The sequence below is a fragment of the Hordeum vulgare genome, chromosome 6H, assembly GCF_904849725.1.
Source record: "Hordeum vulgare subsp. vulgare chromosome 6H, MorexV3_pseudomolecules_assembly, whole genome shotgun sequence".
In the NCBI taxonomy this organism is placed as follows: Eukaryota; Viridiplantae; Streptophyta; class Magnoliopsida; order Poales; family Poaceae; genus Hordeum; species Hordeum vulgare.
In genome coordinates this window covers 149,950,560-149,975,171 of record NC_058523.1, presented here as the reverse complement: position 1 = coordinate 149,975,171, position 24,612 = coordinate 149,950,560, and positions in this window count along the sequence as shown.

Genomic DNA, 24,612 nt, shown 5'->3' with positions numbered 1-24,612 from the left:
ACGACGAAAAACCAAGCGTCGAAAACGGAGCGTCACAAATGAACAACAGCGACGTTTTGATCAAAATCGTCGTAACTTTTACAACGATTCCTGAATTGTCGTAACCTTTATGACGATCCTAAATTATCGTTGGCAATCAAACCCAGTCCTACGTGGCAGTCCTACGTGGCAAAATTACGACGAAATCAAAACGTCATGATTGAAATCAGCCCAACCCATTTCAATTGATCACATGGGCTGATTTTATTTTTTTGAGCTTTTTCTTATTGGGCTTCTTTTTGGGCCTTAGCCTATTTATAGCCACTTTTAGTTTTTTTCTAATTTTGGTTTGTGGCCTTTTACTTTCTATTGATTTTCTTTTTTGGCCATTCTATTTTTGTACTGGTCCAACATATCATGCTGACCTCAAAATTAGTCCCACACGTCAGAAATTTCACATTTTGTCAAATTAATATCGTAACTTGGTCCCCTTGTCAAGTTGTCATTTCATAGGTATACAAATCACATTCAGAATCAATTTTTCAAACAGGCTAGGGAGCAAATGAAATTCGTCCAAAACAACATTAAATTTGTCTATTACAATCTTTACACTACACCACAACCCAGATATACCTACTACTGCCTATTATTACAATACATATGCTACTCTTTGTTGATACGCTTCATAGCTTCATACTTGGCTGTGTACTTTACCTGTGCAAAAAATAAGAATAAGATGTGAACTAACATTACAGGTATTTAAATAAGAACATTTATTAAAAAAGTGTGAACTAACACTGCATGTATTTAAATAACAGAATTTATAAAAAAATGTGTCCATCGACAAGATGAAGCAAAATATAATTCATGAACCTCGTTAGATGATATACTAATTGGTAAGAGAAAATACAAACTTCTATTTCTTAAAAAAATACAAACTTCTATTGAGTCTTGTACACTCTTTCTTATTTGTCAACAGTGACTAACCCATTTCAAGAAAGAGTGACTGAAGCTTTAGGAGAAACAAAATGAAGCAAGCATCATGATTTCTTAAAGAAATTTGTTCATATACAAGAATAGTAGGTTGTTCAAGTGCAGATGGGGTCAACTTCAAAAGCTAAAATTGCATCGACTACTGTCTGCAATAGTTAGATTGTCCCTTTTCTAGTTCAATGGATTCAACGAATGCTTCTCATCTGCATACAGCTGTGCACACCATTCACAACAACAAACGTGGTGGCACACGAACTTGAATTTTTTTACTAACCCCAGGATTACTTTGCTTCTGCAGAAATGCAGCTTGCCCGTGACAAAATACGTCCTAAGTATAATGGAGCTACTCCTAAACTCGGTGCACATGGTATGCACATCAGAAGCTAGCATTGAACAATGCATTCTGGTAATGACATTTATCAAGGGACATGGAGGTAGACAGCCCAGGGCCATTTTTTATACTGATAAAAAAAGACATGCATCAAAAGGATTATACTAATCATAGTAAATACTTCAGTAGACAATGATCCAATCCAAAGAAATCTCGAGAGTTTGGTGTCAATCATAAGAAAATGATAGTCAACGTGGCACTATCAAGACAATGCACTAATGAACTACTCATGCATTTTAGTATCTTTACCAATACACTATTTCAATGTTTACACAGGATAATGTTTGTTTACATTTGGTTACATAGGGAGTATACTATTTACAACTTACTACAACACTACATCTGGTAGGATTTCTAAAGCACTCACAGATTTTTGTAGGCAGGGTTAGAATTTAGATCACACTGTGCATAAGCATTGCTTGGAAAGACCTCGTGAGCCAGAGAATTCACCGTTCAGGACACACTAATTGGGAATCGACATTTTATGGTCTCCAGGAAAGACGAATTCAACCCACCAACAGCATGTCTGAACTGACATCCAGGAGGTGGTACACAAACGCCTTAGATCCTAACCCTCACTCTAGGATTCTAGTGTGAGTGTCACTGTGCGTGGGCATGGTTATAGGCCCGGGTTTGACACAAAGAGCAATCCAGAAAGTTAAACAAAATGGCATTTTCATTCAGGATTGACACAGGGAAACATTACATAACATATGTAAAAATGAAATAAGTGAATTGTACCAGAAAAGTACGCTCAGTGGTGTTGAGTTGAACATGATGTTCGTCACTGTCTTCAAACTCCATTCCATTCTTCAATTTGTTGTCCTTATCCTATCGGTAGTTCAGTGCAAAGTACATGTGCTAGTCAGAGAAGTAGGTTACAAAAGCTTTTAAACGGAGACATCTCAAAAAATAATTATGAATCATAATCTTGCAGGCAACCCCACTGTGTGAGCTTATAGAAGTTACCATACTAAATAAAATCTTGTCGACTACTCGAGTACCCATGGTTGTTAGCATATGATTGTGTAATATGCCCTGGAAACGAGAAAACTAGATCAGGGGATTGGGAGGGTGAGGGGGTTAGTAATAAAAACTGAGGTGGGCAATCGCCCTCCGTTGCTTGTCTAATAAAGGAACGGACGATTTATACATTTTCATAAGAAAGTGCAGCTTTCAGCAGTTCCTGGAGCAAACTACCAGTTTAGTGTGAATATCTCAGGTGAAGAGCATAGGTTGGTCGAGTGATGTTTCATGATCTTCCATGACATGTTACTACCTTTTAATTCATAAGATGTCTGATAGTATCGAAACGGTGATCCCACGTCTATTCATTCACCACCCTATTTGAATCCATATGAACACAAAAATGCTAACGTATGTTCAATTTCACATGCACATAGAGTTGATACAACTAGGCTGAATTCCACAAGCACAAAAAAATGCTAGCCTATGATGCTCCACTTTAGTTCCCTTGTACAATGCCATTGTGTATTGAGCCGGGCACCCTCTTTTCTATTTTATTTTTGTTCTCGTGGGTAATTGTGCTGTACTTGGGCACCTTGAAGATGTTTTTCAAATGATATTTGTTATCAGGATGAGAAGAGCTGAATAGTGCATCTGAGATCATTTCCATGAACAGTCTAGGTAATTCAGTGAAGTTGATCTACCTATACATGTATTCGTACAATAATCTACTTACTTTACTAGTGATATTATATACTACTGGAGGCTAGTAAGATATAGCTGATGTTGAGGAACTCGGAATTGACTTTGCTTTCACGAATATGGACACGAGAGTATGAAACATAAATGTGTAGAAAACTCAGTCATGGTCACTTGGACAGTCGGACTTGAGCTAACCGTACAGTGATAGATTGAACAGAACAGACGGTTTGACCGACCAAATTTAATTGTTTTCTTCTGAACAAGTACCAGAATTGGTGATGCACATGTCAAGCAACTCAGAAAACTAGTCAATCCGATTAGAGGAAACGCAACATGTCTGAACTGTGTTTTCAGATCAAAACACTCTTCTGTAATGTAATGCGTGTGCGCGCATGCATGTATGGGCAAGCAAATTCTCATGAAATAATAATCGATATGGCATTCAGAATTGGATCTCGTCTCACCGAGGAGTATCTAACACGAGGATTACAAACGCACCTTCCAGTTGCAGATGCAGGTGCGAGATGCGAGGTCCCAGACCCTAATGAGCTTGTTGTGTTCAGCGGCGAAGAGGAGGCAGGAGTCCAGGGACAACCGATCCCCGTGACGGCCTCGGAGTCGTCGTCGATGGGCTCCACTATGCAGGAGGCGTCGGCGGCTGACACCACGCGTAGCTCGCTGCCGCAGGCGCACGCGAGGAACGCCTCGGCGTCGCCCTCGCCCTCGCCCTCGCCCCGGGGGTGCTCCTGATGGAAAACGGCCCGCCCGTGTAGAACTGCTGCAATGGAGCAAACTAGATCAGGGGATTGGGAGGGTGAGGGGAAAGAGTCGGATCGGATCGAACCTGCTGAAGGCGGCGTGGACGGCGCCAGTGGAGGCGAGCTTGCAGAGGTCCTCGGCGAGGTCGGAGGGGTAGGTGGCGAGGTCCTCGATGGGGGTGAACTGGCTGGGGTTGACGTAGATGAAGACGACAGCGGCGACGGGGCTTGGCACGGCCGCCGTGGCGGAGACGAGCGAGAGGTGGCCCTCGTGGAGGAATCCCATGGTGGGCACGTGCACCTTGATTTTGGGGCTCCGGGATGCCAGAGGCGGGGGCGGAGGGGTATTTATGGGGCGGGAGGCAGCCGGAGCAGGGGGACGGCGGCGAGAAGGAGGGCGCCGCGGCGGTGGCGGCGGGACGGCGGCGAGCGAGATGGGGACGAGGGAGGAGGGGTGTTCGATTTGGGAGGAGGCAGATGGGCTAGGGTTGGCTGCGCGGGGGGAGAGAGAGGAGCTGTGTGGGTGAGAGGGTGAGGGAGTGTGGGTCGTTGGATCTGTACGACTTGGACGGCTCAGATCGTTCTCAATAGGGTGATCCGTGGACTCTGTTCTGATTGGTCGAGACATGTATCATTTAAAATAATCTCTAAGTGCTAAAAACAATGGAGATTTATGAAGAAACTACCAATATTATTTTGCAAAATTCCATCACTAGAATTTTCACTCAAGTTATACCACATTTTATGAATAATAACCAACTCCTATGCATTTTCTTTGGACGAAAAATTTATTTTCCATTTTTCGAGGGCCCAAAATGAGTTGTTTTGTGGATGACCTACCATATATTTGTTGCGAAATTGGACCAAATCATTTTTCTAAAATACTAGGCCATATTAAATGTACAATTAACCAAATGGTTGGGTGTCAAAAAATTTTATCCACCTCTCATGAAAAAGACAAATTTTCATCGAATCAGCTGGAAGCGGGTCAAATTTGAACTGCACCTGCCTCATAGTTTGCTTTTTATTTTTCCCAAAAATAATTTATCGTTAAAAAAGTATCTATTTAGTCATAGAAACATCAAAAAAATTCCAAGATTCAACCACTAACTAGGAACGGTCATACCCGTCGTTTTGACCACATTTTGAAATGGCCATGAAAAATTCAAAAACAAATCAAAAAAATAGAAAACATTTGCATTGTGTCATGATATGTAGAAAATTTACCAGGAAAAATAATAAACTAGTAATACAGAAATTATTTTTAAAAAGTGTTCTCAAAAATGGGTTATCATGTGTGAAGATTCATGGTTTTCAAGCCAAACGATCAATCTTATGGCCATATTCATTGCATAGTTTGTTCAAATGATCTAATATTATGTACAAGAGTGCGTATTAGAATGGCAAACAACATTGATTAAGGAATTTTTTTTCTTTTTCCTTATATGTACAAATCATTTTCCATTTTTCAAGTGTCTAAAATGAGTTTTTTTATGAAGGACCTACCGTATATTTGTTTCAAAATTGTACCAAATCATTTTTCTGAAATACTAGGCCATATTAAATGCACAATTGACCAAATCGTTGGGTGTTAAATTTTTTTATCCACCTCTCGTCAAAAAGACAAATTTTCATCAAATCAGCTGGATGCGGGTCAAATTTGAACTGCAGATGCATTATAGTTTGCTTTTTATTTTTCCCAAAAATAATTTATAGGTACAAAATTATCTATTTAATCATAGAAACATCAAAAGTTTTCCAAGATTCAACTACTAGCTAGAAACGGTCATACCTGCCGTTTTGACCGTATTTTGAAATGGCCATGAAAAATTCAAAACAAATCAAAAAAATGGAAAACCTTTGCATTGTGTCATTATATGTGACAAGTTTACCAGGAAAAATAATAAACTTGTAATACGACAATTATTTTTAAAAAGTGTTCGCAGAAACGGGCTATCATGTGTGAAGATTCATGGTTTTCAAGCGAAATGATCTATCTTATGACCACATTCATTGCATAGTTTGTTCAAATGATCTAATATTATGCACAAAGGGTGCTTATTGGTATGGCAAACAACTTTGATTAAGGAATTGGCATATAGAAGATGTGAAAAAAATTCAACTCATCAGGATATTCCTAGCTAGTACTTCACAAAGCTGTCAGCTGAACACAAACTTTGGAAATTTGCTGATACAGATTTACTAGACAAATGATTACGAAAGTTTTCATGAGGCAATGATTTGGATAGGAAAGAGTGCCCAAAAATTTTGAGGGCAATCAAAGAAATCGAAATAGCACTTCCTTTACAAACTGATATTCTGAACAGAATAGGAAAATGAATATTGCTGAATTATTTTTGAACTATGGAAGGAAGGATTTTTCACATATTTGAGGAATATATGATCCAAAGTATTTATGAGAATTTTTTGAGAATTTTTGGAATGACAGAATAGTAGGTTGCTTCACAAACTAGGCGGGTTTGGCGCGTGACATAGAATGGACCCACGAGTGACATGTCAACATAGTTAGAACATGTTACGACATTTTTATAATCTTCGTAAAAGTTATGAAGATCTCATGTTAGGCGGTTACGACGTTTTTGACTCACATCGTCGTAATTTATATGCAGATTTGATCCCCTCAAACGGTTTACGACAATCTCGGATGAAATCGTCATAGATTTATGACGAATTCATCAACGACGTCTTCAAAACGTCATGTATGAGCATATTTCTTGTAGAGCATGGAGCATAAATCTTCAGGTCAAAAGGGGCCATAGCATTTTCTGCCAGAGTCCTCAAGAAGAAATCATGGATGTTGATGGGAATGCCATGTGTTATGTTGAAGAGGATATTCTTCATGATGCCTACGACATCTTCTTCATCATCATGACCCTTGATAGGTGCAAGAACGCTGTAGAGGATTCTGTAAACCGTCCTAGGTTCATACTTCAGCTCATGGACCAGGAAGGTTGTTCTTGGTGGTTGCCCCTTAGACAAAGGCTTCATGAGGACATCCATCAGCTTGTTTGCCAGCTCACGTTCATCATACAGCTTTACTGCGTGCTCTGAGGGAATTGACACTGGTAGTTCATGTAGCAGCTCATTGGCAGGAGCCTTGAAGTGTGTGTTCTGCGTTGTCCAATCCAGTACTCATGTGTTGATGTCTATTGGATCTCCAGAGATGTGGAGAGTTGCATAGAATTGAAGAATCATTTCACTATTCCAATCACAGATATCTGAGCACACAGGGAGGAGTCCTGCTTCATAAAGGACGTTGAGGACTGGGGCGAAGCAAGGAATTTCTTCAAGCTCAACGTGAGGAATGTGCTTGTGCTGGAAAATTTTGTTTCTTCTACACAACACAGATGCGTAGTAGTTGAGTTGTGTCCTCGTCCAAAACTTCAGATGCCTGATGCGAGGCTTGTCATAGGTATTTTCTCCGATGAAGAACATGCGTTCTTCAAAGAAGGATTCCTTTTGAAACTTTGGCCACTTGGAGAACGACTGACGCTGCATTGGCTGAAGATTTTGTGGCTTGCCTTGAGGAGAGACAATCATTGCAGTTTCTGGGTTGAGGACGACAAGAGAATTCTCTGGATCTGGTGCATTGTCCTCAGCATGTTCCTCAGGTTGAGGAATTTCATCTTCTTGTGCTTCAGGCTGAGGAGCATGCTCTGGTTGAGGAATGTCATCAACCGGAGCTTCTTGTTGAGGGTTTTGCTTTGGAGGAAGAATTGGTTCATCCTGAGCCTCAGCTTGAGGATTTTGCTCAAGAGGAGGAATGGGGTCAACCTAAGCCTCGGGTTGAGGATTTTGCTCAGGATTTTGAATTTCATCAGGCTGAGGATTTTCGCTTTGTTTTTCCTCAGCTTGAGGAGCTTGCTTGGTGGAGGAGCCAGATTCATCAGCTAGTGCAGCTGATCCTTGAGCAGTTTCTTCAGGAGGAATGGAGGTCTGAGGACTGTCATCAATGCGAATTTCCTCATCAGTGTGTTCCTCGGACACAACATTCTTCATTTCCTCCTCATCCACGTGCTCCTTGTCTTCTCTTTCGAAGGGAGTCATCTCATATGATGGAGCAACGTTGAGAGGCACAGGATCCAGAGGTGCATTTTCTTCAAGAGCTTTGAGGCGCTTGGCCTTAGTTGATTCTTCTGCTGATGAAGCTTTTCTTTTCTTGGCTTCCTTTTCAGCAGCCGTGGTCTTCTTCACGTCTGATGCAGACGGAGTCATTTTATTCACCTTTGAAGCTTTTGGTGAAGGCATTTTCTCAGCTGAAGCAGTTTCATCAGCTGGAGCAGAGTCATGAGCTGGCTTAGAAACACCAGCTGGAGCAGAGTCATCAGCTGGCTTAGAAGCAGCTGGAGCAGAGTCATCAGCTGGCTTAGAAGCAGCTGGAGCAGTTTCAACAGCTGTAGCAGAACCATCAGCTGGATTTTCCTTGGAAATTTCCTCAATAGCCGGTTCATCAGCACGGCTTTCTTGAGGGATTTCCTCAGCATGAGCAGTTTCATCAGCTGGTTCCTCAATCAGAGGCTGAGGTGTTGGTGCTGCAGCGGCAGCCTTCTTGTTGTACTTGTCAAGTGCTTCAATGGCAAATTTGATGAAATTGCTTTTGAGACTTTGACGGTCAGAGAGCTTAGAGTACTTGTCTGTCAAAGTCTTCAATTCAGCCTATGTTGACACAAGTGCATCAAGAGTCGGGTTGAGGAGATTCTATCTGAGGAATTTCTCCTTTTTAAGCTTTGTAACCTTAGCCTGTTTGGCTTGCTGCTCCTTCCACTTGGCCTCGTTGATGAATGTGGCCACCATGTGACTGATGCCTGGGGGAAGCTTCAAATTATCGATTGGAGTGTTGGGGTCCTCATACCAGATGTTGATGTAATCCAGGAAGACTTTTGGGTCCATGGCCAGAGGAATGGAGCTGCTAGAAGCTTGAGCTACCCTCTCTTGCTTATTTCTGATGATGGCTTGCAGAGTATCATCATAAAATTCATCACTACCTTCTAATGCAGAAGGAACTTTGATGATTTTGCTTGGGCTTGGTCTTGTTCCTCTCCCAACAGTCACGTTAGTCTTCACGGGAGTCGGTGAAGACTTTGTCTTGGAGCTTGTTGTAGACGGGACTGAGGAGCTGGAGACAGTGGGCAGTTGCTTCACTATCTGCTTCTGTTCAGGCTTTGAAGCCTTTGGAGGTGCTGAGGGTTTTGGAGCTGATGCTGATGCAGCTTTCTGAGGCATTTTCTCTTGAGGCTTTGAAGCCTTTGGTTCTGGTGGCACATACTTCATTTGAGGAATGGTCATACTAGAAGTCTCAGCTGGAGAGGAAGTGGCGGCAGTTGGACAGCAGCAGATTCTTCATTGAATTTCCTGGGAGCAGCTTCTGGTTGCTTTTGAAGCTTTGACAAGTGTTTTGACTTTTCCTCAGTATAGTCATCAGTTGTCTTGAGGCTTGAGGGGTGTGCATCCTAATAGTCCTCAAGAGGAGGTCGTTTGCTAGGAGGCTTGAGAGCGAATTCCTTCGCATATTTGGGAGTGACAAATCTGTACTCTTTCCACTCCTTAGCCCATCGACGTTCTATCTTTTGAAGCCTGATCTTCCTCTTGGGCATAGTTTCTTGGTCGTCAGGAGTGCAGTATTCCAAGTATATATCCTCAGGAATATCTATGGCAGTATTCTGCTCGGGCTTCTTGCCACCCTTTTGCTTCCTTTCATCTTCCATTTTCTTCAGCTGAGGCTTTTGCTGAGGAAATTGGACTCTTGAGGATTCTGATGAAACTTGCAGATTTTCTTCAAGAAACGCTGCAAATGAGTTAAGTTGATGAGAACCTAGAGATTCATCAGCTGACATGTTTGTACCTGTGAACAGGGTATAGTTGCGAGGAATTTGGAGACGTCATATGCGTTCTCAGATTTGATGAAATGAAAATTTTTGAAAGTTGAGGAATTTGACCACTGGTGAAGAATTCGTCTAAGCACACTGTTCTTGGGTTCCAGAGTTGTACAGATTCGAAAATTTGCACAATTGAGGAATCTCGTGAAAATCTTAGATGCTTAGTGAAGTTAATCAATAGTTGAGGAATAAGCAGTGTTTGAGGAAAAAAGAAACTGATGGATACTTGAGGAAAAACAGATTTCACATCTCTAAGGTAAAATAGTAGATCAAAAGAGCTGTAAAAATAGGGTTTTTATTTACCCTAGATAGCGCGCACGAAGAACAGAGAAGGAAGTAGAAGTAGATGCTCTTCCGTGCGAGTCCAATGCGCCCTAACTTGGCAGCAGAGGACAACTATGGCGGCGGCGGACGAAGATGGTCTGGTTCCGGCGTGGTTTCGGCGACGGAGAGGCCGAGGCAGTCAAGCTCTTCTTCGCCGGTGTCGAGACTTCTAGCGGTGGCTCTAGGGCTTTTAAGCTTTGCCGTAGCAAGAGGGCGATGGGACGAAGAAGATTTTACCGAAGGGAGATGGGGACATATTTATAGCCAGGTGGTAACTGTTGGCGCGAAAGTATCGGACCAAATAGCCCGTGTCTCTACGTCTCCGCAGAACACGTGTAGCCCACAACCGAAGCGTTGGAGATCGTGGTTATCCGAACGGAGAAATTGGGGTTCAGTTACTGTGTAACAATAAAAAAAAGTATTTTTGAAGATTTGAGGATTTTGTTACAAAATCATCAGCTGACAAGGACGCAGTGCAGATTTCGAACAAAGTTTCAAGTAGAACGCATATGAAGAATTGAATAGACTGGGTGAGAGTAGCATAGAGGGAAAGTAGGGTACGATCACATTCACTTAGATGAAATATGAAATTGAAGAAATAGCTATAAGTGAAAGCTGTTGAGAACTTGAAATCACAGTCTATCTAGGTAAACGAAAATCATCAAGTGCTTTTGAAGAATTTTGATTAACTTGAGGATTTTGTGACAAAGCGTCATGATGATGAATTTCAGTTTTGAAGAAAAACAAGGTTGAAGAACAACTGTTTCAAAGAAAATTGGCTTTTGAAGAAATTCAGCTTTGAAGAAATTCAACTTGAGGAATTTCAAGTTGGGTGGTGGCGTGACCCACCATATAAGAATGTTGATTGCAGACGCCGCGTACAATTGTCGTAGGGCCCTGAGAATCAATTTCTTCGTTGCTTTCCTCACACTAAGAGTGATATTCTTCATTGGTTGAAGAAAATTGATTCATCGTGTGTTGCACATCTAAGTCATCAATTTTGCATAAGTGTTAGGATGTGTGAATGTTTTTACAAAACATTTGAAGATTCTAAGATATTTAGCTCACACCGCAACTTGCAAAACCTTTCCTCATCCAAGGGCTTAGTGAAGATATCTGCTAGTTGATCGCCAGTCTTCACATGGTCAATGAGGATATTGCCTTGAGGACATGGTCCCGAAGGAAATGATGACGAATCTGGATGTGCTTAATCTTCGACTGTTGTACTGGGTTGTATGCAATCTTGATTGCACTCTCATTGTCATAGTAGAGAGACACATTCTTCATGTTGATGCCATAGTCCTTGAGGGTTTGCTTCATCCATAGCAATTGAGCACAGCATGAACCAGCAACAATGTACTCAGCTTCAGCAGTAGAGAGTGAAACGTAGTTATGCTTCTTTGAGGACCAGCAGACTAGTGATCTTCCGAGGAAGTGACATGTGCCAGAGGTTGACTTGCGATCCACACGGTCACCAGCATAGTCAGAATTAGAATATCCCACAAGATGAAGATTTGAGCCCTTGGGGTACCATAATCCTAGTGTTGGTGTGTGAGCTAAGTATCCAAGAATATGCTTCACAGCCTTATGGTGTGATTCCTTTGGTTTTGCGTGAAAACGTGCACACATGCAAACACTAAGCATTATATCTGGCCTAGATGCACATAAATACAGTAAAGAGCCAATCATAGAGCGATATACCTGCAGATCGAATTCTTTACCATTTTCGTTAGTGCAGAGGTGGCCGTTGGTAGGCATTGGAGTCTTGGCACCTTTGCATTCATGCATGTTGAATTTCCTCAGAACATCCTTGAGGTATTTCTCCTGTGATATGAAGATTCCATTGCGTTGTTGACGAATTTGAAGACCTAAGAAGAATTTCAGCTCCCCCATCATAGACATATGATATTCTTCACTCATCATGTAAGCAATTTCATCACTGTAACGTTTGTGAGTACATCCAAATATGATGTCATCGACATATATCTGGCACACAAATAGTTCATTATCATAGGATTTAGTGAAAAGATTTGGATCGAGTGAACCAGGTTTGAAGCCTTTCTTCCTGAGGAATTCCTTCAATGTATCATACCATACCCGAGGGGCTTGCTTGAGACCATAGAGCGCCTTTTTAAGTCTGAAGACTTTGTCTGGATTCTTTGGATCCTCAAAACCTGGGGGCTAAGAAACATATACTTCTTCCACAAGCTTACCATTGAGGAATGCACTTTTCACATCCATTTGATATAAGATGATGTTATGATGATTAGCATAAGCAAGTAGTATTCTAATAGCTTCAAGTCTGGAAACAGGTGCAAAAGTTTCATCGAAATCTATTCCTTCAACCTGTGTGTAGCCTTGGGCTACAAGTCATGCCTTATTCCTCACCACTTGACCATCCTCGTCTTACTTGTTTCGGAAAATCGACTTGGTTCCCATGATATTGTGCTTGCGAGGATCTGGTCGTTTGACGAGCTCCCATACATCATTCAGCTTGAACTGAAGAAGTTCGTCTTGCATGGCTTGGATCCACTCTGGTTCCATGAAAGCCTCAACAACTTTTGAAGGTTCTGTGATAGACACAAAGGAGAAATGCCCACAAAAGTTAACTAAGTGTGAAGCTTTTGAGCGAGTGACAGGACCTGGCGCGTTGATGTCATTGAGGATTTTGTCAAGTTCCACTTTATTTGCAATCCTCGGATGAGTTGGTTGAGGATTTCGTCTGGGCTGAGGAATTGGTACTGGAGCAATTTCCACAAGAGCATCTTCTTGATTTTCATCAGTGCTGGGAATGACTTCTTCATCAATTTCCTAAGTGGGAACAATGTCTTCAGTAGCTTTGAGCTTTATTGCTTCCTCAGGAGACAGCTTATCTGGATCAGGAGGCAATTGCTCTATTTGCGAGCCATTAGTTTCATAGAACCGCACATCTAGAGTCTCAACAACCTTGTTGTGATAGTTGTTGAAGACTCTGTAGGTGTGCGAGTCCTTTCCATTACCGAGCATAAAACCCTCATGTACCTTAGGTGCAAATTTTGAGCTATGGTGAGGATCTCTAATCTAACATTTTGCACCGAAGACTTTGAAATAACTTACATTGGGTTTCTTGTCAGTGAGGAGTTCATATGAGGTTTTCCTAAGGAATTTGTGAAGATATACCCTGTTGATGATATGGCATGCAGTGTTGATTGCTTCAGGCCAAAAGCGACGAGGAGTCTGATATTCTTCAAGCATGGTTCTTGCCATCTCAACCAGAGTCATGTTCTTCCTTTCGACGACACCATTCTGTTGAGGAGTATAAGGAGCAGACAATTCGTGAGTAATACCAAGTTCATCAAGATAATTTTGAAGACCGATGTTTTTGAACTCTGTTCCATTATCACTCCTGATGTGTTTGATCTTGACGCCGAAGTTCGTCGAGGCCCTTGAGGAAAATTGTTTGAAGACTTCCTGCACTTCAGTTTTATATAAAATGATATGCACCCATGTGTATCTGGAATAATCATCAACTATGACAAAGCCATATAAAGATGATGCATTTGTTAGTGTGGCATAATGAGTAGGTCCAAGTAGATCCATGTGAAGCAATTCAAATGGACGAGTAGTGGTCATGATAGTCTTCGAGGGGTGCTTGGATCAGGTCATTTTCCCAGACTCGCAAGCACCACAGAGATGGTCCTTGAGGAATTTGACTGATTCGATGCCGATGACATGCTTCTTCTTCGTGAGCGTGTGCAAATTCCTCATGCCTGCATGACCAAGTCTTCGATGCCACACCCACCCTTCTGAGGTTTTTGCTAGTAGGCAAGTGGTTGGTTGAGGACCTGTAGAGAAATCAATAATGTACAAATCCCCTCTTCTAACACCTTCGAAGACTTTGGATCTGTCAGATTCCATGATGACAGCACATCTATATCTACCAAAGATAACAAACATATCAAGATCACAAAGCATCGAGACTGACATGAGGTTAAATCCAAGGGATTCAACAAGCATCACTTTGTCCATGTGCCTATCCTTGGAAATAGCCACTTTGCCAAGTCCCAATACCTTGCGTTTACCTTTGTCAGCATATGTGATTTGCTTCAGGGGTGATGGAGTTAGTGGCATATTCATCAGCAAGCTTTTGTCACCAGTCATGTGGTGTGTGCAGCCACTATCAAGAACCCACTCAGTACTCTTGGGTTTGTCATCCTGCAGATGAATTAGTACAGCTTACCATCTGAGATGCTTCAGACTTGAAGAATATGATATCAATTTCATCAAATAGGAATTTCATCATAAATAGAATAATAAGGATGCGTGAAATATTTCTATTTCATCAATATTAGCTTGCGTCCTATCAAGCATTTTCCTCAGGTCTCCAGCAAATTCTTCAGATGATGATTTTCATGTGGAGACCTGACCTGCAGAAGTGATTAGTTCAATTTCTTCACCACCCACATGTGAAGGGGTGGTAAAGCATTCATCATCCTGCGAGCACCATACGAGAAGGGGGACATTAAAGCTAATGCACTTCTTCTAACAGTAGGGGGGTTAGAGTACTCAAATGAATATGCAGAGAATTTATTTGAGGATTTATGAACATAATTATTTGAAGAATAACGCTCATATTCATATTGCTTGTAATTTCCCTACATGTTAGAAGCATTAGCACAGGTACGAGCATAGTTTGAACCAGTTGAGAATTTTGATCGTCTTGAAGACTTTGGTCCTCCCAAGGAATTTGATCTGGGGTTCAAATTCTTCATAGGTGGTGTCATGAGGACATTCACCTGAAGATTTTCAAGGCAACTTTTGGGAACCCAGATTTTCCTCAGGGGAGGGCCATTCCTGCAGTTAGTTCCAACATATCGTGCAAATACTTCACCAGATTGATTTTTGAACAGTTTATAGTTGGAGTCAAATGACTCATCTGAGGAATAGGATAATTCACATGAATAGCCTGTTAGATTGGATGGATCAAAAGGAGGCCCAGTAGCAGCAACCCATGAGGTTTTCGGATACTGCTCAGGTTTCCAATAAGATCCATCAGCATTCAATTTCCTCTCAAAGGCAATTCCTTCTTTCCTCGGGTTCCTGTTCAAGATCTGCTTTTTGAGCACATCACAAAGGGTTTGATGTCCTTTGAGACTTTTGTATATGCCTATCACATACAATTCCTTTATCCCTGCATTTTCATGAGTGACATTTGTGTTTTCCTCAAGTGAGGAATTTGACACTACAAGAGCAGTTGAAGAATTTGTAGCAATTGAAGCATTTGATGATTCTCGTGAAGAATTAGCAGTTTCATGTTCGATGCATTTAAGACATGGAGGAATGAATTCAGCTTGAGCAGCACTGATCTGTTGAGCTAGTAATGAATCATTTTCCATACGAAGATCATCATGAGAAATCCTTAGCTTCTCTAGTTCAAGCTTCCTTTGAAGAAATTCATAGGAAAGTTTCTCATGATCAGCGAGGAGTGTAACATGACGATCTTGAAGATTATCAAATCTGAACTGAAGAATTTTTATATCTCCAGTGAGGATTTGGGTAAGATTCATTTCATCATTCAACAGATCATCGCTTCTATCTAGCAGTTTTTGAAGCTTTTCCACGGCAGTTTGTTGTTTAGTGGCAATGATAGCAAGTTTACTGTAACTAGGTTTTTTATAATTATCAGGTTCACAGTCACTTGAATCAGAGGAGGAAGCATCATTCGATACCTTTGAATCTTTTGCCATGAAGCAATAGGTTGGAGCGAAGTCATCAGCATAGTCATCAGTATGGATGGTGTTATCATTTTCTTCAAGGTTGATGATTGACTTGTTGACGAATGTGGTTGCAAGTGCAAGACTAGCCTGTCCGGATTCTGAGTCTTCATCAGAACCCTCCTCTTCATCACATTCCTCGGATTCTGCCTCGAAATCCATTTCCCTGCCAATAAGTGCCCAAGCCTTTCTGAAACTAGTCTTCTTGTGCGATGAGGACTTTGAAGATGAGGATTTTGAAGATTTCTTCTTTTTCTTCGAGTCATGAGAACTTTCATCCTTGTATTTCTTCTTCTTTGATTCCTTTCCCCAACGAGGACAATCAGCAATGTAGTGACCTGATTTCTTGCATTTGTGGCAGGTTCTTTTCTTGTAATCCTCAGATGAAGATTCTGATTTCCTCATATCTCTTCTTGAAAATTTACCGAACTGACCACGTCGTGTAAACCTCTGGAATTTCCTCACGAGCATTGCAAGCTCCTGTCCAAATTCTTCAGGATCACCAATGCTACCATCCGAGTCTTCTTCTTCAGATGAGGAAATTGATTTAGCCTTCAGTGCACGTGGTCTAGAATAGCTTGGTCCATATAGATCTCTCTTTTCTTCTTGTTGGAGTTCATGAGTATTGAGTCTTTCTAGTATATCAGCTGGATCAAGCATCTTGTAGTCTGGTCTTTCTTGAATCATCAAAACTAAAGTATCAAATGAAGAATTCAAAGATCTTAGCAGTTTCTTCACAACTTCGTGATCAGTAATGTCTCGAGCTCCCAGTGCTTGCAGTTCATTTGATATGTCAGTGAGGCGATCAAAGGTATCTTGGCAGCTTTCATTGTCAACCCTCTTGAAGCGATTGAAGAGATTGCGAAGAACATCAACACGAGAATCACGCTGGGTTGATACTCCTTCATTCACTTTGGAAAACCTTTCCCACATAAGTTTTGTTGAGCCCAAAGCACTTACTCTGCCATACTGGCCCTTGCTTAGATGGCCACAGATGATATTCTTCGCTTGAGAATCAAGTTGCTTGAATTTCTTCACATCAGCGGTAGAGATAGAAGCAGTGACAATAGGGATGCCATGTTCCACAATATACCAGAGATCGTTGTCAATAGCTTGTAGATGCATCTGCATCTTGGTCTTCCAAAAGGGAAAGTCCTTTCCTTCGAAAGTAGGACATGTTGTAGTAACCTTAATCATGCCTGCACTCGACATAACTAAAACCCCAGGTGGTTAAACCAAAATCACACAGAACATGGGAGTACCTTGCTCTGATACCAATTGAAAGTGCGTTATATCTACTAGAGGGGGGTGAATAGGAGATTTTTAGAATTTCATCACTGAGGAAATTCCTTTTGAGGAAATTCCTCACTGATGACTAACTTACAGCGAAACAACAAAGTATCAGGAGTGCAAAGTATCACTATAGCAGTTTTTCACGATGAAGAATATAAAAAACAGTTTGCACAGTATGCATGCACGCAGAAAACAGTTGAGGATTAACTCGCATGAAGAATTTGGGGTTGAGTAATTTCAGAGAAAGTCTTCAGAAAATTCTTCAAACATTGAGAGTGAATCAACACACAATCTGAGGAATATAAATAGTTGAGGAAATTGAACCTGTTTCACAGTGAAGACAGTGGTTCATGACCCAGTTCCAACTGGTGTCACAGTTGTACATCTGGTTTGGAGCGGCTTGGTATTGAAACCAAAGGACACACAGTCCCAGGACACATAGTCCCTACCGTATTCTCCTTGGGCTAAGAACACACAGTCCTCGCCCAAAACTCGTGGTAAGTCTTCAGGGCAGACTTCCAAACCCTCACAAACTTTGTCACCTGGCGATCCACAATTGAGTGCTGGATTGCTCTAGACCATGACGCCTAACCGTCTGGAGGATGCACAATCCTCAAAGGTAAAAGGCTTCAGTCCCACACAGGAACAACTTCTTCAGTGATGCTCAATCACTTGGTTTTTGCTTTGTGGTTTGGTGTTTGCGGTATTTCCTCACTGATGAATTACTCTAGAAGACTATGAGGAATTTGGGTTGCTCTTATGACAAGTGTCAATTTCTAATGGAGCAGCCAACCAGCTAAAGGTTGTGGGGGCGGCTATTTATAGCCTGGGAGCATCCCGACATGATTTGACATTAATGCCCTTAAATAATATGACTGTTGGTGTGGGTAAGACCAATGATGTGGCGCGACTATCGGTAACGGTCGGGACCCTCAACTGTGAGAGTCCTCATGTCTCTCATATTCCTCACTTGAGGCTTTTGGTAGGATTAGGCTTGGGTTGAGCATCATGAGGAAATTCATTCCGAAGTGTTACCTCGACCCCCTTTAACAGTACTGTGATCCTATCACTCAAGTGTGAAGAAAATAAAACAAAAGGATAAATCTTCGTGCTTCAAAGTCTTTAGATTGATTTTCTTCAAGACAAACCGAATTTCTCAATTTCCATATCTTCATGAGGAATATCAATTTAATCGCAAATTCTTCGCGATTCAATTCCTCAGCTTCAGACAAATTTCTTCAGTCGAAGATATCCATTTTTAGGGGTTGATATTCATCAAATATTTCAAACTCCTCAGCGACTTCTAGATCCTGTGTACACTCAAGAACACATTAGATACTTAACCTATAACTCTCTAAGGGGCACTAGATGCACTTAGAATTTTTAAGCTTTGTGCCAAGTTATAGCCTCCGATTGCAAGAAAGTTCAAAAGTTGTGACATGCTGTCCAAAAACAGATTATGTCTGCTTGACGGAAAAATTCGCCAAAAATCACTAGATCATCTTTTTGATCTGAATTTGTTTGACATAATGCTGTATATAATTGTTTTTCTGGCATCTGTTCTGCGTTTTTTGATTTGAGTTGTAGAAGTGCCCTGAATAAATTATTTACTACCTGCTGTTCTGTTTTTCAGAGAATCTGCCATGTTTTGTGTTTTCATTGTTTTACGAATCCTAAGATTGCTTTTTTTTGCAAAAACCTTTCGGCAATCATGAGAAGCAGTAGCTTTTCATGTAAATCTTTATTTCCAGCAGGTATTGAATTATTTTATTAAGGGAACTAACCACTCTAATCAGCTTATGATGAGTTTTGGATGAAGGGAGTTTTCAAGTATGCGATGGGAGAGATGATGAAAGAAGATAAAGGAGTGTCAAGCGTTCAAGCTTGGGGATGCCCCCATGCATCCCAAGAAATATGCAAGGAGACTCAAGCGTCTAAGCTTGGGGATGCCCCCATGCATCCCCTCCTCTATCAACAATCATCAGTTCGTCCATCTCCATGCTATATTTTTATCACTTCATATGATATGTGCTATACTTGGAGCGTCCCGCTATTTGCCTTTTAGTTTGTTTTAGTTTTGTTTGCTAGCCATAACAAGTCAGAACATAACATACTACCTCTGTCCCAAAATAAGTGTCTTAAGCTTAGTACAACTTTGTACTAGTTCTAGTATAAAGTTGAGACAGTTATTTTGGGACGGAGGGAGTACCTTTTTTGGGAGAGAGACACGCTCCATTCCACTCTAGAACACAACATACCTTTTCATGTTTATCCTTTTTGTGTGTTCTTCATCTTCTCGTAGCTACTGACATGCTTAGCTCTTAGTTATCATGCTTATATTTTTAAGAGCTTTGATTTAGGTTGATTTTGGAGCTCTCTTAAGTTATCATGCTTATCTTGTTTAGAGAGTTGGCTTGTTGCACTGAGTTGTGTCTCTTGCATGAGTAGGTAATTGAGGTTGCTATTGAAGTATAGTAGTAACTTGCAATAGTTTTGAGGTATTTACTTGAGTAATGTTTGGACTATTAGTGCCAAGAGCTTAAGCCTATTAGTGACAGGTGTCGTATTTTGGGAAATCCGTGAGTTTTTCAAAAACTAAAAATTAGTTGAGAACTCTAGCTACTAAATTGATCGCTAACCTCTTGAGGGGTTGGAATATATAGAGTACCCTCACCTTACCATGAGTCGAGGATGCGCAAGGATAACCAAACCCCCAAACATTCCTCCTCGGGGTACTTGTCTCTTTGTGACTTTCCTAACTAGATAGAGAGTTACCGATAATAAGTGTATAAGTTCTTCGGACTAACGTGAGTATTCGATTGTTGGCACTTCCACCATCCATATTTTGCTAACCTCTTCGGTGTCGTGCATTGCCTTTTCTCACATTGAGAGTTGGTGCAAACTCCGCCAGTGCATCCAAACCCATGACATGATACGCTCTGTCATACATAAGCCTCATTATATCTTTCCTTAGAATAGCCACCATACCTACCTATTAAGGTATTTCCACAGCCTTTCCGAGATACATTGCCATGCAACATCCATCATCTCATGAGTTGATCTCCATGCCATACATGCTTTTTCTTGATCATAGAGCCGCATGCTAGTTGGGCCTTGCCCGCATTACTGCGACATGGCGCGCTAGTATCATTGCATATCCTGCTACACTAGCAGAGGCATACATTTGCATACATCATGATAATTTTCATTTGTCTTTATGTTGAGTACTTCTTATTAAGTGTGATGATTTTTATTTCTATTCATGTAAAACATAGAGTGTTGCCCTTAAGTGAGGAAAAGATCCCAAAGTAGAAAAAACAAAAGATCCCAAAGAGGACAAATGAGAAAGAGCCAAAGAGGCCACAAAAAAAGAGAGATGGGGGAAACACTACTATTCCTTTTGAAAGATCCACACTCGTACTCCATTACTATATTGGTACTAGATAGAGATTCTTATTCATGCATAACTATGTGGGGACCCTTACACTATAGAACTTGGTTTGCATATTCCAATGATGAGCCTCCTCAAATGAGCTCTTGGTCTTCAAGAGCAAACAAGTTGGATGCATCCCCACTAGTTCCATTGGAGAGCTTACCTTAGGTCATATGTGCATCCGTTACATGGCAACCCCTACTCCCCACATCATATCTATCATTTGGCTTTCTCTCGCCTATGGTTGTCATCATTGATGTGAGCCTTACACACCTTTTTGTCTTCCTTCACCATCATTATTATATTTGCCATCCTAAGTGCCAACATATCTTGCTTACGCTCATTCATTGCATCAGTGCTCAAAATCGAAAGGAAGAGCATCATTTTGACTTGTGCCTGACAAGTGGTCTGGGGATGAGACAAAATAAGATTCTCAAGGAGACTAAGTGTGAGGTTTAGTAGATTGAGTTCTCAATTAAAAAAATATTTTATCTCTGAACCCATCTCCCACTTCTTGCACGCAAACATCATTTGGAGACATTCGAGTCACGGACAACGAGAGCTCTTGCACCTTTATGTTCTAACTTTGCTAAATTCAATACTAGATATAGACTCTTGCTTGTTATTGTCTTGATTTGAATTTCATATCACACTTGCTTTACTTTGAAGTTCTTATATGTGTGTTAACATGTTACCATAGAAACTATTGTGTTATCATTTATCTACTCGAGGACGAGCAGAAATTAAGCTTGGGGATGTTGATACGTCCCAAACGTATCCATAATTTCTGCTTGTTCCATGATCTTTTGGGTGACATTGTTATATGTTTTGCTACACTTTTATATCATTTTACACATATTTGGACTAACCTACTAACTCAGTGCACCCAGTGCCAGTTTTTGTCTGCTGATGTCTATTTTCTAGGGGCTTTTACCCAATTTTCCGAAGCCCGAAAAAATACGGCAAAATATATAAAAAATCAGCAAAACAGAAGCTTCGGGATCACCGAAGGAAGGCGAGAGGGGGGCCAGGGCCTCCCAGGCGGCCTGCTGGCGCAGCCAGGACGTTGCCTGGGTGGGTCCCACCTCCTTCGGTGCCCTCCTTTGGCCTATATTTAGAGATCGATGAGGAAACCCTCGCAGACTTTTTGGAATCGCGAATTTCTCCATTGTTCCGCCGCGGCAGCACATCCGAGATCGGGAGCGTCAGGAGACCTCTACCCAGCACCCCGCCGGAGGGAGGATTGACCTCCGGGAGCCTGTCCACCACTGTGGACGCTTCCCGGACGTGTCGTGAGTAGTCCTCCTTGGACCATGAGTCCATGACCAGTAGATATGTGATGTCTTCTCTCCAATCTTGTGCTTCAATGGTTAGTCTTTGTGAGCTGCCCTACATGATCAAGGCATCTATGTAATTCTCTTGTTATTGCTATGCTCGGTTTGTTGGGATCCGATGGATTATGAGATTATGTTCAGATTGTTATGAGTTATATATTTGATTATCCTTTTATATTATGTTCCTTAGTGATTCTTGCATGTTCTCCGTTGCTTTTTATTGCTTTGGGCAAGTAGTAGATCGTAACTCCAAGAGGGAGCGTTATGCATGATTGTGGGTTCGGGCCCCTCGATGTCTAGCTTGAGTGACAGAAACATGAGACTAGGGGATGTGTTTGTTGCCACCAGGGAGAAAACAATGGTGCTTGTGACCACGGTTGCAAGGATTGTTTACCTTACGCATAGTTTGTTAATGCAGTTGTCCATTGCTTTAAGTTTACACTTTGGGTGGGGCTTGCAACTTAATACCGGAGAGATGTTCTGGATAGATATCTCAAGGTGGATGGTTAGTAATTAGATGCTTATGAATAAACGGTCTACTTGTTTTGGCGTACTGCCCATTACTATTGAACCTCTAACTATCAAGGGGCATAATTAGCATTGTGGTGCGATCATAATTCTGTCAAATGCCCAACTGTGATTTGTTTACCCTAGCATAGTTGTTTATCGTCTTTTGGGAGAGAGACATCAATAGTGAACATCATGTGACTCCAGTCCATATCACCATCATTGTTTACACCTCCATCATTTACCGCTTTCATTTAGTTTTCCGTTGCAATCACAATTACCTTCCCGCTTGTGTTTTGATCCTTTGCAAACTACAAGGCCGGAGAGATTGACAACCTCTCTGTACTCGTTGGGAGCAAAGTTATTTTTTGTGTGTGCAGGTCCACGTCTTCAGCTAGCGCCAGGGTGGAAGACACCTACTTGTTGAGCTTAGGAGTCCTCCTGGTTTGATAAACCTTACAGTCTCCGTGTAAGGGAAATTTTATGCTGACTACATCTCCACCTTCCACTTGGGGTATCCAACGAGGGTCAAGAAGTATATACATCATCTCATCATCAACAGCTCAGACCAACTTTACTCGTACGCTTACGAGAGACCAGTTTCATCGAGTGACATGCAACTTGTTGCAAAAATATGACTGGCGGGTGTCTGTTTCTTTAACTTTAGTTGAATCGGATTTGACTGAGGCGATCCTTGGAGAAGGTTAAATAGCAATTTGCATATCACCGTTGTGGCTTTGCGTAAGTAAGATGTCATCATACTAGATACCCATAGCATCCACTTAAAAAATGCAACAACAAATTAGAGGACGTCTAACTTGTTTTTGCAGGGTATGCTTGTGATGTGATATGGCCAATGACATGATATGATATATTGGATGTATGAGATGATCGTGTTGTAATAGTTAAATATAGACTTGCACGTCGATGCTACGGCAATCGGCAGGAGCCACAGGGTAGTCTTTAAATGTATTTTGCGCTTGCAGATACTCTTGCTATATCGCTAGGCAGTAGCTTTAGTTGTAATAATATAGATAGCGCGGCAACCTCGATGGCAACACAATGATGGAAATCATGATGATGGAGATCATGATCTGGCACCGGTGACGATGCAGATCATGTCCATGCTTTGGTAATGCAGATCAAGAAGCACAAGTTCATGGCCATATCACATCACTATTTTATTTGCATGTGATGTTAATCCTTTTATGCACCTTATTTTGCATAGGACGGCGGTGGCATTATAAGGTGATACCTCACTAAAATTTCAAGATAAAATTGTGTTCTCCCCTATTGTACATCCTTGCGACAGTTCGTCGTTTCGAGACACCACGTGATGATCGGGTGTGATAGACTCAATGTGTTGGGGAACCTTGCATGGGGAAAAAATCCTACGCACACGCAATACCTATCCATGGTGATGATCATCTACGAGAGGGGAGAGTGAATCTACATACCCTTCTAGATCGCTAAGAAGAAGCGTATATAACACGGTTGATGTAGTGGAACATCTTCGCGATTCAAATCGCAGCCCGTCCCGCGATCTCATCAAGATCTGTCACGCGATCCCATCACGATCCATCCCGATCTAGTGCCGAACGGACGGCACCTCCGCGATCAGCACATGTACAGCTCGATGACGATCTCCGCCTTCTTGATCCAGCAAGAAGGGCGGAGAGGTAGATGAGTTATCCAGCACGGCGGCATGGTCGTGGTGGTGGTGGATCTATTCCAGCAGGGCTTCGCCTAAGTGTTGCTGAAAAACCGATCTAGAGGAAGGACAGGTCTAGAGAAAAGTAGAGGGAGCACGTAGAAATTAGGGTTAGCCCTCACCTCTAAAATCTCTAGTATATATAGAAGGGAGGGAGGGGAGGAGGCAGCCGCAAACCCTCAAGGTTTGGCCGAAATTGGAGGTGGAGGAGTCCTACTCCAATCCTACTATGAGTAGGATTCCTCCTTTCCACTTGGAAACTCTTTCCACCTTTTTCACCTTTGGGTTTTTTGCCTCTCAAACCTCATGGGACTTAGTGGGAGCTTATGTCAGCCCACTAGGGGCTGGTTTGTATCCTCTCACAGCCCATAAGGCCCCTCGAGGCATGACACCCCTCCCAATGGTCCCCGATACCCTCCCGACACTCCCGGTACACTACCGATGAGCCCGAAACTTTTCCGTTGACCGAAACAGGACTTCCTACATATCAATCTTTACCTCCGAACCATTCCAGATCTCCTCGTGACATCCATGATCTCATTCGGTACTCCGAACAACTTTCGGTTACCAA